The 14,464-nt window shown below is 34.6% G+C and overlaps 1 long non-coding RNA gene across 3 annotated transcripts in view; it reads right to left on the reverse strand.

Moving 5' to 3' along the window:
* Positions 1 to 2,394: 2,394 nt before the first annotated feature.
* The window catches only part of LOC141403566 (uncharacterized), a 51,281-nt gene continuing 39,211 nt past the window's right edge, over positions 2,395 to 14,464 (reverse strand). For all 3 annotated transcript variants that reach the window (XR_012412843.1, XR_012412845.1, XR_012412844.1), the window contains one exon: positions 2,395 to 2,658. This is a non-coding gene — a long non-coding RNA (uncharacterized lncRNA). The remainder of the gene's footprint in view (positions 2,659 to 14,464) is intronic.

The raw sequence follows: 14,464 nt of genomic DNA on the forward strand, positions 1-14,464 counted from the left end.
AACAGAAATGGCTGAGATTTGGTATTTACTCTACATTAGAAGTAAACCCTTTCCGACTGAATTTCATCGGTATAGGCCCACGTTTCGATATAGCCCCCATAGAACGGTAACTCCCGATTTTCATAATTGTGAAGGATGTGACGTTAATATCCCACCGAAATGACTGACATTTGTTATTTAGTCTTTCATAGTATTATAAAATGTTCCTGAAAAGAATTATCAGTATAAGTCCACGTCTTCCTATATCCCCCATAGAAACGTACCTCGTGATTTACGGTATTTTTTAGGTTTTAACCACATAATCCTACTGAAATATAGTAAATTTGGCATTTGAGTCAAAAAACTTTACTCTAGAAATTTTTCGGTATAGATCTACGTTTTGATATAGCCCCCATAGAACGGTACCTCCCGAATTTCGCTATTTTGAAGGTTTTGGCTTCATTATCCTACGAAAATGCCTGAAGTTTGGTACGTAGTCTTCTTTAGGGGTGTAAAACTTTCCCCCAGAATTTTGTCAGTATCGGTCCACACCTTCATATAGCCCCCATAGAACGGTACCTCTCGATTTTCGGTATTTTGAAGGTTTTAGCTTCATTATCACACCGAAATGGCTGAAATTTGGTAATTAGTCTACGTTGGTGGTATTAAACTTTCCCCCAGAACTTTGTCGGTATCGGTCCATGCCTTCATATAGCCCCCATAGAACGGTACCTCCCGATTTTCGGTATTTTGAACGTTGTGGCCTTAATATTCCACCGAAATGGCTGAAATTTGGTATTTAGACTTCGTTGGGGATACTCAAACTTCCCCTTTAAATTTGTCGGTATAAGTCCACGCCTTCATATAGCCCCCCATGGAAAGGTACCTCCCGATTTTTCGTATTTTGAAGGTTGTGTCTTCAATATTCCACCAAAATGGCTGAAATTTGGTATTTAGTCTTCAATGTGATATAAAACTGTTCGCCAGATATATGTCTGTACAGGTCCACGCTTTCATATTGCCCCTTTTTCTGACTAAAATTCGTCGGTACAGGTCCACGTTTCGATATAACCCCCATAGAAAGGTACGTTCCGATTTTCGTAATACTGAAGATTGTGACTTTAATATCCAACCGAAATGGCTGAAATTCGTAATTTCGTCTTCCAAGAGTTATAAAATATTCCAGAAGAGTATTATCAGTATAGGTCCACGTCTTCCTATATCCCCATAGAAGCGTACTTCTTGATTTTCGGTATTGTTTAAGTTTTAGCCACATTCTCCGAAATACGTTTTGAAATAGCCCCCATAGAATGGTGCCTCACATTGTTTTACCGAAATCGCTGAAATTTAGTATTAAGTCTTTTTCATAAACGAAAGGAAAGTAATTGTTCCATTTTACTTTAATACCACTCCTGGTGGAGGGTATAACAATTTCGGCCCGGCCGAACTTAAAGCCGTTCTTACTTGTTATTGTTTGTTTTGTCCAATCATTAGCAATAGCTGTAAGGAGTCTACAAATTCATTTATGGGTGACCATTTCATTTAGGGTATGTGGGAAAAAGAATCCCCCCCAAGCCGTCTAAAAGCTAGCCTCATTAAAGACTTCCATTCGTTCCTCAACTCTAATTCTTGAAAAGCCCAAATGGTTTATTACATAATTGCACTATAATTATCAATTAACGCACGGCTTAGTTTTTTCTGGCACAACTGCCGTGTTTGGACGACCATCACGACCAACGACCCTCAAAACAACGCTTAAACGTATTCTCTTAATGTTCACACTGCAGTATTTATATATTAATTTGGCTAAGCTGTAGTTTTCAACAATTTAAATTACAGTTTTAATTAATTTTGGCACATTTAACTGTAGTCGACTGTGGTGACTGTGACTCTACTTCAGTCACAAAGCCAAGCACTAAACGTGAAGGAAAATATTTACCCAGTTGTTCGAGTAATTAGGGAATAACTAGCAATTTTGCTGGCTACTGGTAAACACAACTAGCTACCACCCAATATACTCGCAATGCTATAGACTGGTGAATTTAACATGAGTCAATCATCCTCTCACTGCATTACCAGTAACCAACCAATTCGATTGTCTTTGGAAAGTCAATTGTCTTTTCATTGCATTAACAGTAACCACCCAGCAAAATTAGAAAGGGGTTCCATGCGATGACGTGATTTCTTGGCATGTTTTGCATTGGTTCAAACGAAGTCGTGTAAGAACCGATTTTTTTATTAGCATTTGAACCAACGCTAAGGAAGTCGTGAAAGATCCGATCTTGTCATCAGCATTTGAACCCATGCAAAGGAAGTCGGGAAAGATCCGATCTTGTCATCAGCATTTGAACCCATTCCATCGATCCAATAGAGATGAATTTTGTGTTTTTATTTATTTTATGAAAACGTAAAAAATTTAATAGATTTTTTTTATTTACTAAATAAAACAACATATTTATACCCGAAAGTCACAATACATATTATAATTTCGTTTCTTTTATAAATATCGTTTATAACGACTATCGCTTATAGCGTCCGATTCTGGTGGGTCCCTTGACCGACGTTATAAGCGATTTCGACTGTATTCCTGATATTGAAACTTCTGTGTGAATCCTTGATACTAGAACTTATGTTTAGTGGGTCCTGGCATTGTCCATCTCACGCGTCCTTCAGAAGTACCTGAAATAAAATATAAAAAGTTTAATAACGTAATGAAAAAGTGTATTGTCAAAAAAAAAAAAAATAACACAATGGATATTTTTCTTACTGACTATATAATTAAAAATGTTGTACTTAATTTTCTGAATTTAAATACACTCCACGTCAGTAGAATAGAACACCTACATGTCTGTTAATGTTAGCTTATTTATCCCGAAGCGAATGAATCTGCGTTTTTAAGCTTGTAGGAATTTAAAGTCGATAATGTTCCATATCAAACACAGAAAAAATTATGTTTCTAGTTCTTCGCGAAATGACTTTCTGATCATTTTTCCGATAGTACTATGAAAAATAGGCATTTATTTTTGGTCATCAGGATAGAACAGTCACTTTATTTTCGCGAATTTTTGAGATATTAAAGCCGAATTTTCTTTCAGTCGATGAAGCAAGGCTTCCTAATAATTTTTCACCAAAGAAAACCTATAAATTATTCCGCGGACACCGAAATAACAGCGTTAAAGGGTTTAAATTGACAGATATTGGAAACATCTCGGAATATCAATAGGAGTCGCGCAATTATGTCATATTTCTTCACAATAAGATAGAATATGACACAGACAACCTCGACGGATACAATCGAGTCCTTCGGATGCTGATAAGATGGAATATTTTCAAAATATTTATGAAAAAGGTCAAAATTTCTTAAAAAACCATGATGATTTGTTCAATAAAATTATTTTTCCGCGAACATGTCTGCCATTTAATGGTTTGGAAATATGCCCCAGATTTAGAGGAAAATAATCTGATATGAAAATAACCGCTATTTAATACACTGAGGGAAATTTTAGCACATTTTTCAAATGAACACACCCTTTGGATTTTGAATTTCATATGTGTTCTTATTTCGGTGTCCGCGACTGTTCTTAACAGTGTTATGCTCCAATATAAATGGACCAGTTTATGCTCTCCATACCGGATTTACGAATTAGTATTTTTTTTAACTGAAATCGCAAATGTAAAAGACCCGTTTTCCGCGGGAAAACACAGTCATGGAAATTGAGGTTTTAGGTTTCGTATGTTGTTTTATAAGGTACTAAAATTTCCCTCAGTGTATTAAAATAACGGTTGTTTTCGTATCAGATATCTTCCTTCAAACCTGGAGCATATTTCCAAACCTTTAAACGGCAGACTTGTTCGCGGAAAATCCATCTTATTGAACAAATCATCATGGTTTTTTAAGAAATTTTGACCTTTTTCATAAATATTTTGAAAATATTCCATCTTATCAGCATCCGAAGCACTCGATTGTATCCGTCGAGGTTGTCTGTGTCATATTCTATCTTATTGTGAAGAAATATTGCATAATTGCGCGACTCCTATTGATATTCCGAGATGTTTCCAATATCTGTCAATTTAAACCCTTTAACGCTGTTATTTCGGTGTCCGCGGAATAATTTATAGGTTTTCTTTGGTGAAGAATGATTGGAAAGCCTTGCTTTATCGACTGAAAGAAAATTCGGCTTTAATATCTCAAAAATTCGCGAAAATAAAGTGACTGTTCTATCCTGATGACCAAAAATAAATGCCTATTTTTCATAGTACTATCGGAAAAATGATCAGAAAATCATTTCGCGAAGAACTAGAAACATAATTTTTTCTGTGTTTGATATGGAACATTATCGACTTTACATCCCCACAAGATTGAAAACGCCGATTCATTCGTTTTGGGATAAGTAAGCTAACATTAACAAAAATGTAGGTGTTCTATTCTACTGACGTGGAGTGTATATTACAATTTTACTTTTCAATTTACAAAGTTTGAGCTAAATCGATTTCTCTCTTAAAGGGTTATTTTACACATTAGCCAGTTTAGGTGGAGCCCGGTCGGATTTTCTGGACCTTTTTGGGTCAATATCTCAGTATGGACTTGCCCACGAAAAAAAAATTACAACGTCGTAACAGAGGCCGCAAGTGCAACCTGCTGCATCACAAATTAATGAGATCAGAGAAGAGTTGTAAAACTATATCTTTTTTCCAAATTTTGTGTGAGAGGTACCCAAATAAGTGGACCGATATAGTCCATATTAGAACCCGATCTATGCCTGAAAGTAATATTACCAATAGCAAAGTTTGGCTCAATTCGGTTACTCCCTCCTAGAGTTATCGTGTCCACATTCTTGGCGAAAATTTTTGAACCTTTGTGGGAGAGGTACCGGAAGGGAGTGGACCGATATGGTCCATCTTCGAACTTAAACTAAGTTCGGACAAAATATTGAAAGACACAAAATTTGAACCAAATATGTTTATCCGTTCGAGAGTTATCGTGCGCTCCAACTACGACACATGGTATTTATGAGTTGTTTGCAGTTTTTGTGCTGATTTCTGAGGAAGTATGGACTTGCTCCTGATAAAAATTATATCGTCGTAATGGAGGTAGTGAATACAAGTGGCTGCAAAAAAAATCAAAAAATCGTGCGGACAATTTTTCCGAGCATTTTTTAACTTTTGTGGGGTAGGTACCTGAAGGAGTGGACCAATATGGCCCATCTTCGAACTTAAATCAAATCTGGACAAAATATTTCGATACCCAAAATTTTAACCGAATCGATTGATCCGTTCGAGAGTTATCGTGCGCACCAGCCACCCAGACAGGCAGACAGACGGACGGACTTTGCTAGATCGACTCAAATTATCTGAAACGGATATCGCACAAACATATCGTCTAAAACCATTATTTCGATGAGGTACATTTTTGGTCGTATCAAAAGTGTAAATACCCTCTTTAGCCTAAAGACTGAGGGTATAAAGAGAAATAACGTTGAAAAAAGATTCAAGAGAGAAATATTGTATATTACGCTATCCACTTGTAGTCTAAAAAATTGTCATATATTACACGCCGCATTGCTTGTATCTAGAGAATTGCCATGATAGGCAGGGAAGCCCCTTTCCAGTGATAAAAGCAAGCTTTTTTGTGTGTCATTTTTGAGTGTACAGTAACTAGGATCAAATAGTTACTAGTTACATAACTAGTTACATAACTATGACATATTTACCTTTTAATAACATTCACATACTAACACACATTCATGATAAATGCAATTAAAAACTTCTGCTGAAATGGATTGCTAGTATCAGAGACGGTACACCGACTGGCTGCAGCTATTCTCTTTATGTTTAACTAACAAAATGCTAACAAGTTAATAAATCAGTTTTTGTATTTTAAAATGTGTGTGTTTAAATTTTGCAAACCTGTTAAACCACAAAAGTACATGAAAGTACATGAACGCCATTTTGTTCAATATGTGTGGAACAAAAAACTGACAGCAAAAAAGAAACCACAACGGTGCGATAAACAAAATCAAAGCATAATACCCCTAAAGGAAAGTAATGCAACCAATTAACTCCGTGAAACACTGGTGCAATGTGACAGAGCCATCGAGTAACAGAGGGAGAAGTGACGAGTAAGCGCATATATACTTACAACACATACCATAGTAAGTACTCAAACACAAGTTCCACGAGGGAAAATAATGAGAAGACTTAACTAACTGGCGAGAAAAGAGGAATCGGAGCGTATGTGTAATACAAAAATAACAACACGTACTCACACTGCATTAACACAAAACTTTTTCGTTCTATATGTGATAAAGTCAATGAGCTGTTGCGTGTGAAGATAATGTAAGGCAGGGATGGGAGTTTACTATATAGGCAATGTCGTCATTAACATCAATATTAATATTTTCATTAACTTTTTATATCTTAAACTTTCCATCTCTGGCTAATGGTGCCAATATACACATTCCGTGACATTAATTGTTTTTTTTTTGTGACATACCGTTAAGGTTACTAACAAGGAATGAAATAACCAATTTCACCTAATGTTTTCCTTTATTCCCTTCTTTTCGTTTGGCATTTTTTTAGAAATAAACGACCCAAACAGATACTCTATGAAATAATAATACTGAAAGCCGAGAATTAAAAAGCTTTTAAACTGTTTTTATACCCTACACCATAGTATGGAGGGTATATTAAGTTTGTCATTCCGTTTGTAACACATCGAACTAATCATTTGCGACCCTATAAAGTATATATATTCTTGATCAGGATAAAATTCTAAGACGATATAGCCATGTCCGTCTGTCCGTCTGTTGTAATCACTCTAGCGTCCGCAATAATTGCGAAATTTTGCACCCGAGGGTATTTTGTCCACAGGCAGGTCAAGTTCGAAGATGGGCTATATCGGTCCACTCTTTGGTATAGTCCCAATATAACGGTACCTCCTGATTTACGGTATTTTGACGTTATTCGCCACATATGCAGACCGAATTAGCTATAATTTGGCACTTAGGGTTTCTAGTGATCAACAAACTTATATCCCAAAGGATATGGTCATAGGTCCATGTTTTGGTATAGTCTCCATATAACGGTACCTCCCGATTTTCGGTATTTTGAGAATTATAGCCACAGTTTGCAACCGAACTATCTGCAATTTGACATTTGAGGTTCTCAGTGGTCATGAAACATCTCCACCAAAAATCGTCAACATAGGTCCATGTTTTGGTATGGCCCCCTTATAACCGTACCTCCCGATTTTCGTTATTTTGAGAATTTTAGCTAAAATTTTTAACCGAACTAGCTGTAATTTGCCATTTGAGGTTCTCAGTGGTCACGAAACATCTCCACCAAAAATCGTCAACATAGGTCCATGTTTTGGTATGGCCCCCTTATAACCGTACCTCCCGATTTTCGGTATTTTGAGAATTTTAGCTACAATTTTTAACCGAACTAGCTGTAATTTGCCACTTGAGGTTCTCAGTGGTCATGAAATATCTCCACCAAGCATCGTCAAGATAGGTCCATGTTTTTGTATAGCCCCCATATAACGGTACCTCCCGATTTTCGTTATTTTGAGAAGCTTTAGCTACAGTTTTTAACCGAAATAGCTATAATTTCACATTTGAAGTTCTCAGTAGTCATAAAATATCTCCAACAAAACATCGTCAACATAGGTCCATGTTTTGGTATAGCCCCCATATAACGGTATCTCCCGATTTTCGGTATTTTGAGAATTTTAGCTGCAGTTTTTAACCGAACAATTTTGTCTATTCAAAAATAATCGTCAATATACATATGCCCATGTTTTGGTATATCCACCCATATAACTGTACCTCACGATTTTCGAGAATTTTCAGTGGTCACGAAATTTCTTCACTAAAATTCGTCAACATGGGTCCATTTTTGAGGGTCTACATTGTTTTGATGAAACTATCCTCAATTTGACTCTTGAAGTTCCCTGTCGCTATAAAACTTTCCGCCAAAAATTTAAAGATAGGTTGACTCTTTGATATAGCCCCGTAGGTGGTACCTTTCACCTAGCTGAACACATTCTTTTAGATTAGATTAGATTAGATTAGATTAGATTAGATTAGATTAGATTAGATTAGATTAGATTAGATTAGATTAGATTAGATTAGATTAGATTAGATTAGATTAGATTAGATTAGATTAGATTAGATTAGATTAGATTAGATTAGATTAGATTAGATTAGATTAGATTAGATTAGATTAGATTAGATTAGATTAGATTAGATTAGATTAGATTAGATTAGATTAGATTAGATTAGATTAGATTAGATTAGATTAGATTAGATTAGATTAGATTAGATTAGATTAGATTAGATTAGATTAGATTAGATTAGATTAGATTAGATTAGATTAGATTAGATTAGATTAGATTAGATTAGATTAGATTAGATTAGATTAGATTAGATTAGATTAGATTAGATTAGATTAGATTAGATTAGATTAGATTAGATTAGATTAGATTAGATTAGATTAGATTAGATTAGATTAGATTAGATTAGATTAGATTAGATTAGATTAGATTAGATTAGATTAGATTAGATTAGATTAGATTAGATTAGATTAGATTAGATTAGATTAGATTAGATTAGATTAGATTAGATTAGATTAGATTAGATTAGATTAGATTAGATTAGATTAGATTAGATTAGATTAGATTAGATTAGATTAGATTAGATTAGATTAGATTAGATTAGATTAGATTAGATTAGATTAGATTAGATTAGATTAGATTAGATTAGATTAGATTAGATTAGATTAGATTAGATTAGATTAGATTAGATTAGATTAGATTAGATTAGATTAGATTAGATTAGATTAGATTAGATTAGATTAGATTAGATTAGATTAGATTAGATTAGATTAGATTAGATTAGATTAGATTAGATTAGATTAGATTAGATTAGATTAGATTAGATTAGATTAGATTAGATTAGATTAGATTAGATTAGATTAGATTAGATTAGATTAGATTAGATTAGATTAGATTAGATTAGATTAGATTAGATTAGATTAGATTAGATTAGATTAGATTAGATTAGATTAGATTAGATTAGATTAGATTAGATTAGATTAGATTAGATTAGATTAGATTAGATTAGATTAGATTAGATTAGATTAGATTAGATTAGATTAGATTAGATTAGATTAGATAACACTGGGCAACAAAATGGAGGTGAAAGTCTGGGGCGCGGAAAATTCCTCTTGGGGAAGAAAGGCCTTGGTGAGTATATTATGAACCCCGAAGGACAGATCCGCCGTGAGTCGAACTTCCGCGTTATGGCGTGATGAAATTTTTGTTAGAGACCCTGTGGGCCATCTGGAATTAGCGTTATATCTTTGTTCACTGTTGCTTAAGTGCTCTACAAAAACAACAAACAAAGATATAATGCTAATTCATGATGGCTTACAGTGTCTCTTGCAATAACTATTTAATTTTAACTTCACATTATAGTGCGGTATGTCTATGGCATAAAGAATTGAAGTTAAACATGACAAATTTCTGACATTAACCCACCACACCCCTATCATGGCGTAGACGCCCACCCCCAACATATCTCTTAATATGAATATATTGACATTTGTTATTGTTTTTTCATGCAAATTATTGGGATTTCTATTCTTCAGTAGTTGTCTTCTAACGGTATAAAATATGTTTTTGATATCACAAAAGGTAAAGAAGATATCACAAAAAACATCTACCATAACTATTTTTCCCAATACCCGTCAAAACACAAAACCGCGTGCCTCCGCTATCATACTTATGACACAACTGCCAACTTTTGGGAGATGACAGTTCTTCATTAAATTCACAATTTTGCCTTTAACGGATTTTTTCTAGCACTTGTATTTTGCGAGAAAATCGGCGATGGCGTACCCGCCCCAGTGGCGAAGGCGCCCCATGTTACCATATATATTTTTGTATTCAGGCCAATGAGACCTACGTGTGATAAAACTTTTAATAGAATGTAATTTCGTATTATGCCAACTCCCACTTCATAAACACTTAAAGGTATTAATTTACTATTACCCCTAGGTGTCAAGTCAAGTCAAGCCGGTGGATGATAATAGTTGTGAACAACGAACAAATATTAGCATGACAAAACCACAATTTTTTATTCCGTTTTAATAACTACGTTCATTTGTGCATTTTCTCTTTTGTAAAAGTAAAATTTTTAATTTTACTGTCAAATAAAAAACTATTTTTCAAATAATGCAGAAGTTTAACTTTTATTTCCATTATTTACATTGCAAAACACATTAATCATAGTAGATAAGGAAAAACAGGCTAATAAAAGGATTGACACAAAGTTGAAAGAAATTTCCAGCCAATAGCCAAGCAAATAATGATATTTAAATTGGGTTGGGCAAGGCAAATAATAATGTGCAAAAGTTCCAGAATGGGAAGATAGGATACATTATTTGAGCGGAATTTAAATGAAATCAAAGTTTGTGCAGTTAACAAATAGAAATAAAAAATAGTGTCCTAGATATAGAATAAAGATCAATTGGCAGTCGCCTGAGGTCAACTAAAGGTGACCAGTAAGGCGGCTACCCAATAATTTTTTTTCCATTTGATCCAAAATTATTATATGAAATTTTATGGCGATCGGATAACGGTAACCCCTGCCACCTGAGTCATTTGTATGGGGCCAAAGGTGCATTTTCACGAAAATTCTGTAAAGGCAGCAATTATGTTCCAATCGACGAAAAACTTTAACAGTTTATTGTTGTGGCTAAAAACGATTTCTACAAAATTTATGAGAATCGGTTAACGATAACGCATGCCCCCGGACCGATCTTTATTTCCATAGTACTTTGTATGGGGGGCCAAAGGATTCTTTTTTTATTTTTGGCTCGCTCTAATGGCAATAGTAATGTACCCAAAATATTTCTGGAGTCCCACGATAGCAAAAACTATATCTCAAAAAAAATCTCGCCAATTTGAATTAGAACACACAAAAAGTCAAAAGCTGGCCAGTGTTATTTTTTAATATTATTTAGATTAGAGTGGTCGGTCTATTGATATTAATTGGGTTACTATTTTTCGCACAAATCACGCAATGAATAGAAGCAACAACGTTTAATATTTTCAAAAGAGTTTTTTCTTATTATTTATTTAAACAAAATTCTGCTTAGTTGATTTTTAAACAATTTACTTTGTAGTTTTAGTTAGTTTGAACATATTTAACTGCAGTCGACTATAATGACTTTGTTTACCAAACGCAAACACAGTACATGGCTGTATGTAATATAATACTAAAATAGATATTTAACTAAAACTAACATACTCTCGAACTAACCAGCTCACACACTTGCAGGATAATTTCAATTAAAAGCTTCTACTGAATTGCATTACAGAGTGGTAACCACTGCTCTTTATGCCAACCCATACAAACTCTTTGACACACAAAAAGCTAACAAGCTAGTAAATCAACATTTTGTATAGTTAAAAGTGTGTATGTGCACGTGGGTTTATTTTGCAAACCTTTTAAAATACAAACTCGAATTTTTATTCAATATAAAACAAACTCATCAGAACTAAAAACTAAAAATCAGAAATTGCAACAGAAGAAACAAAATGAATGCAATACTTAATAGCTTTGAAAGTACGTTCAATAGATTGAAATGAGCTCAATTGACACTTTTTAACACAGAAGCAATACATACATATATCAAAACCATAGAGAGAGTGAGAAAGAAGAGTAAATAGTTGGTGTCAGGTGTGGTGTTAACCTGTTCTGGTAATACACATCATTACACTTACAACATACCCAACTATTGTAGGGTTAACTTAAAATAAGAGTTAAATTTTTGCTGAGTTATTTAAAATATGAGGAGACGAATCAGGGCGTATGAGTATTAGTAAACAACACGCAACACCCACTTGTCTAAAATTTAAAACTTTATAGTTCAATTCACTGCCTTTGCGATGTGTAATGGAGTCAATGAGCTCTTTTGAAGTAAAAAAGTAAGACAGAGATGGGAGTTAGGTATTGCAACACTATTTTCAACAGATACCAATGAGACCACATTAAATAAACTATTCAAAATTATGTTATTGCGAATCTTCCCCTTTTGTGCATTCCTTATGAAAATACAATCACAATACGTAACAATTGTTAACTATGTATGAGCATTTCTTTAAATTATACAAGAGAAGACAAAAGTAACAACGAAAAAAGCGAATGAATTAAAACTCCAACTACTAGCACCAACGCCATGTTACAATAATGTTGACGATCGTGAATAAAAAAGCTTTTTAACTGTCATTTCTCATTTAGCATTACAAGGGTGAAATAACGGAACACTAAGGAATGAAAGAAATACTGTGTAAAACAATAGAAACTCATTTACACCCAAGCAAATTTGTGACTTCAAATGACCTATGCAGGTGAAAAATTGTTTTGCATGCTTCAATGAATGCGTTGTTTTAAGATCAGATCATAGTATCTAGTGATCCACTACGTGAGCAAATAATTTCGCTAATTTCTCCACTGGGCGTCACATATTCTATAAAACTTCAACAGTATTTATTTACCTTTGGCCTCTTGGAAGCACGATACTGCTGGCTGCTACATTAACCAGAGACGATAAGTAGCTGTGAACAATGAACAAACAATAAAGTGTCAACATGCATGCAAGCGCTTTTCTCTCTTTTCTTTATATTAACTTCGTTCGTTAATGCATTTCTCCTTTGTTAAAGAATGAACTTTTATTTTTACTGTCAAATAAAAAACTATTTTCACAAGTAATAACAAAAGTTTAACTTTTATTTGAAATATTTACACTTTATATAAATCACGGTGGACGAGCTAAAAAGGGGCAAAAAAAGCAATTGTGATAGAGTCAAGGATTGACACAAGGTTGGTTGGAATGTCAGAATTTGCAAGGATAAAGAGAAAACCCGTGACTGATTTGTAAATTTATTCAGTAATGCAAATAATTATGTGCATAATATTGCACAATCTGGAAAAAAAGAAACATTTCAAAGAAAATTAAAAATCCACGTCGTGAATCTAGCCAGTGATGAAAATACACCAGAGGTCAATAGTTATTGATTTGAGGTACATACTTATCAGATATCAAAAGTCATGCCACTGACCAGAGTTCATTAACTAGAGGTTACATGTCTTTGACCAAAGGTGAAAAGTCATTGACAAGGGGTCAAAAGTCATGGACCAGATGTCAAAAGTCATTAATCAGGGGCACATAATCATTGACCAGAGGTCAATGTTCTCTAGTCAATGGTCAATATTAATTGAACAGTGATCAGAAGTCAATAGATATTGAGAAGAGATCAATAGCCATTGACAAGAGGTCAATAGTCAATAATCATTAACAAGAAGTAAATAATCATACACCATCTGTCAACCGATATTGACCAGAAGGCAATAGTCAATGGTCATTGATGGTTGTGTGGGCTTGAACCTTCGGCATTCCTTTTTCACTTGCAGAAAACCATCGATCTTAAGCTCGACTCTAACGAGAAATTAATTTAAAAAATTTAGTCATGCCCAGAGGTCACTAGTCATTTACCAAAAGTCAATAATCATTTATGAATAAACATTAACCGCAGGTCGCAAATCACTAACCAAAGGTCATTGAGCAGCGGTCACTGACCAACGATCATTAGTCATACCTTGATATAGTCAACTCTATGGAAAAAGTCTTCTTACACTAATCAATCTATATAATTGACTTCTGAAATTTCTAGTCTTCGGCGAATAAAAGCTGAGGCCAATTATCTTAGAGCAATGAGTAGATGACCTTAGGATCCATCTTCCTTATAGTAGACGGCCTCTGGGTCCCTCTACTCTATAATATATGACCTCATGGCTCATGAACTCTTTAGTAGATGGCTTAGTGCACATACTCTATAGTAGATAACATCAGGGCCCATCTATCATACAGTATATGACCTAAGGGCACATCTACTCTACTGTAGATGACCTCAAGCCCCATCTGTTCTAGAGTAGATGGCTTCATGGCACATATACTCTATAGAATATGGTCTCAGTGCCCCTCTACTCTATGATAGGTTGCTTAATTGCTTTATTCTATGAAAGATGGCCTCTGCGACTATTTAATCTATGTTAGATGAACACAAAGTATATCTCGATCATCGTAGTTGGTATTTGAGCATATCTTATCTGTAGTTGTTCTCCTCTGAACAAATCAACTCGTGATAAATGACCTATGTTCTTATTTCACCGTGGTGCAATGGTATGCACACCCGACTTGCACACATAAGGTCGTGGGTTCGATTCCCCGGCCAGGCAACATCAAAACACTTTTCAACGGTGGCAAAATACCCTTCAGTAATGTTGGCGACATTTCCTGAGTGTTTCAGCCATATAAAACTTCTCTACAAAAGTCGTGTCCTTAGACACACCGTTCGGCCTGTAGGTCCCATATCATTGAGCTAATATGAATCGGGGTGCACTCATTGATATGAGAGAAG

Source organism: Musca autumnalis, unplaced genomic scaffold, assembly GCF_047663935.1.
Source record: "Musca autumnalis isolate F117 unplaced genomic scaffold, ASM4766393v1 scaffold_4, whole genome shotgun sequence".
Taxonomy (NCBI): Eukaryota; Metazoa; Arthropoda; class Insecta; order Diptera; family Muscidae; genus Musca; species Musca autumnalis.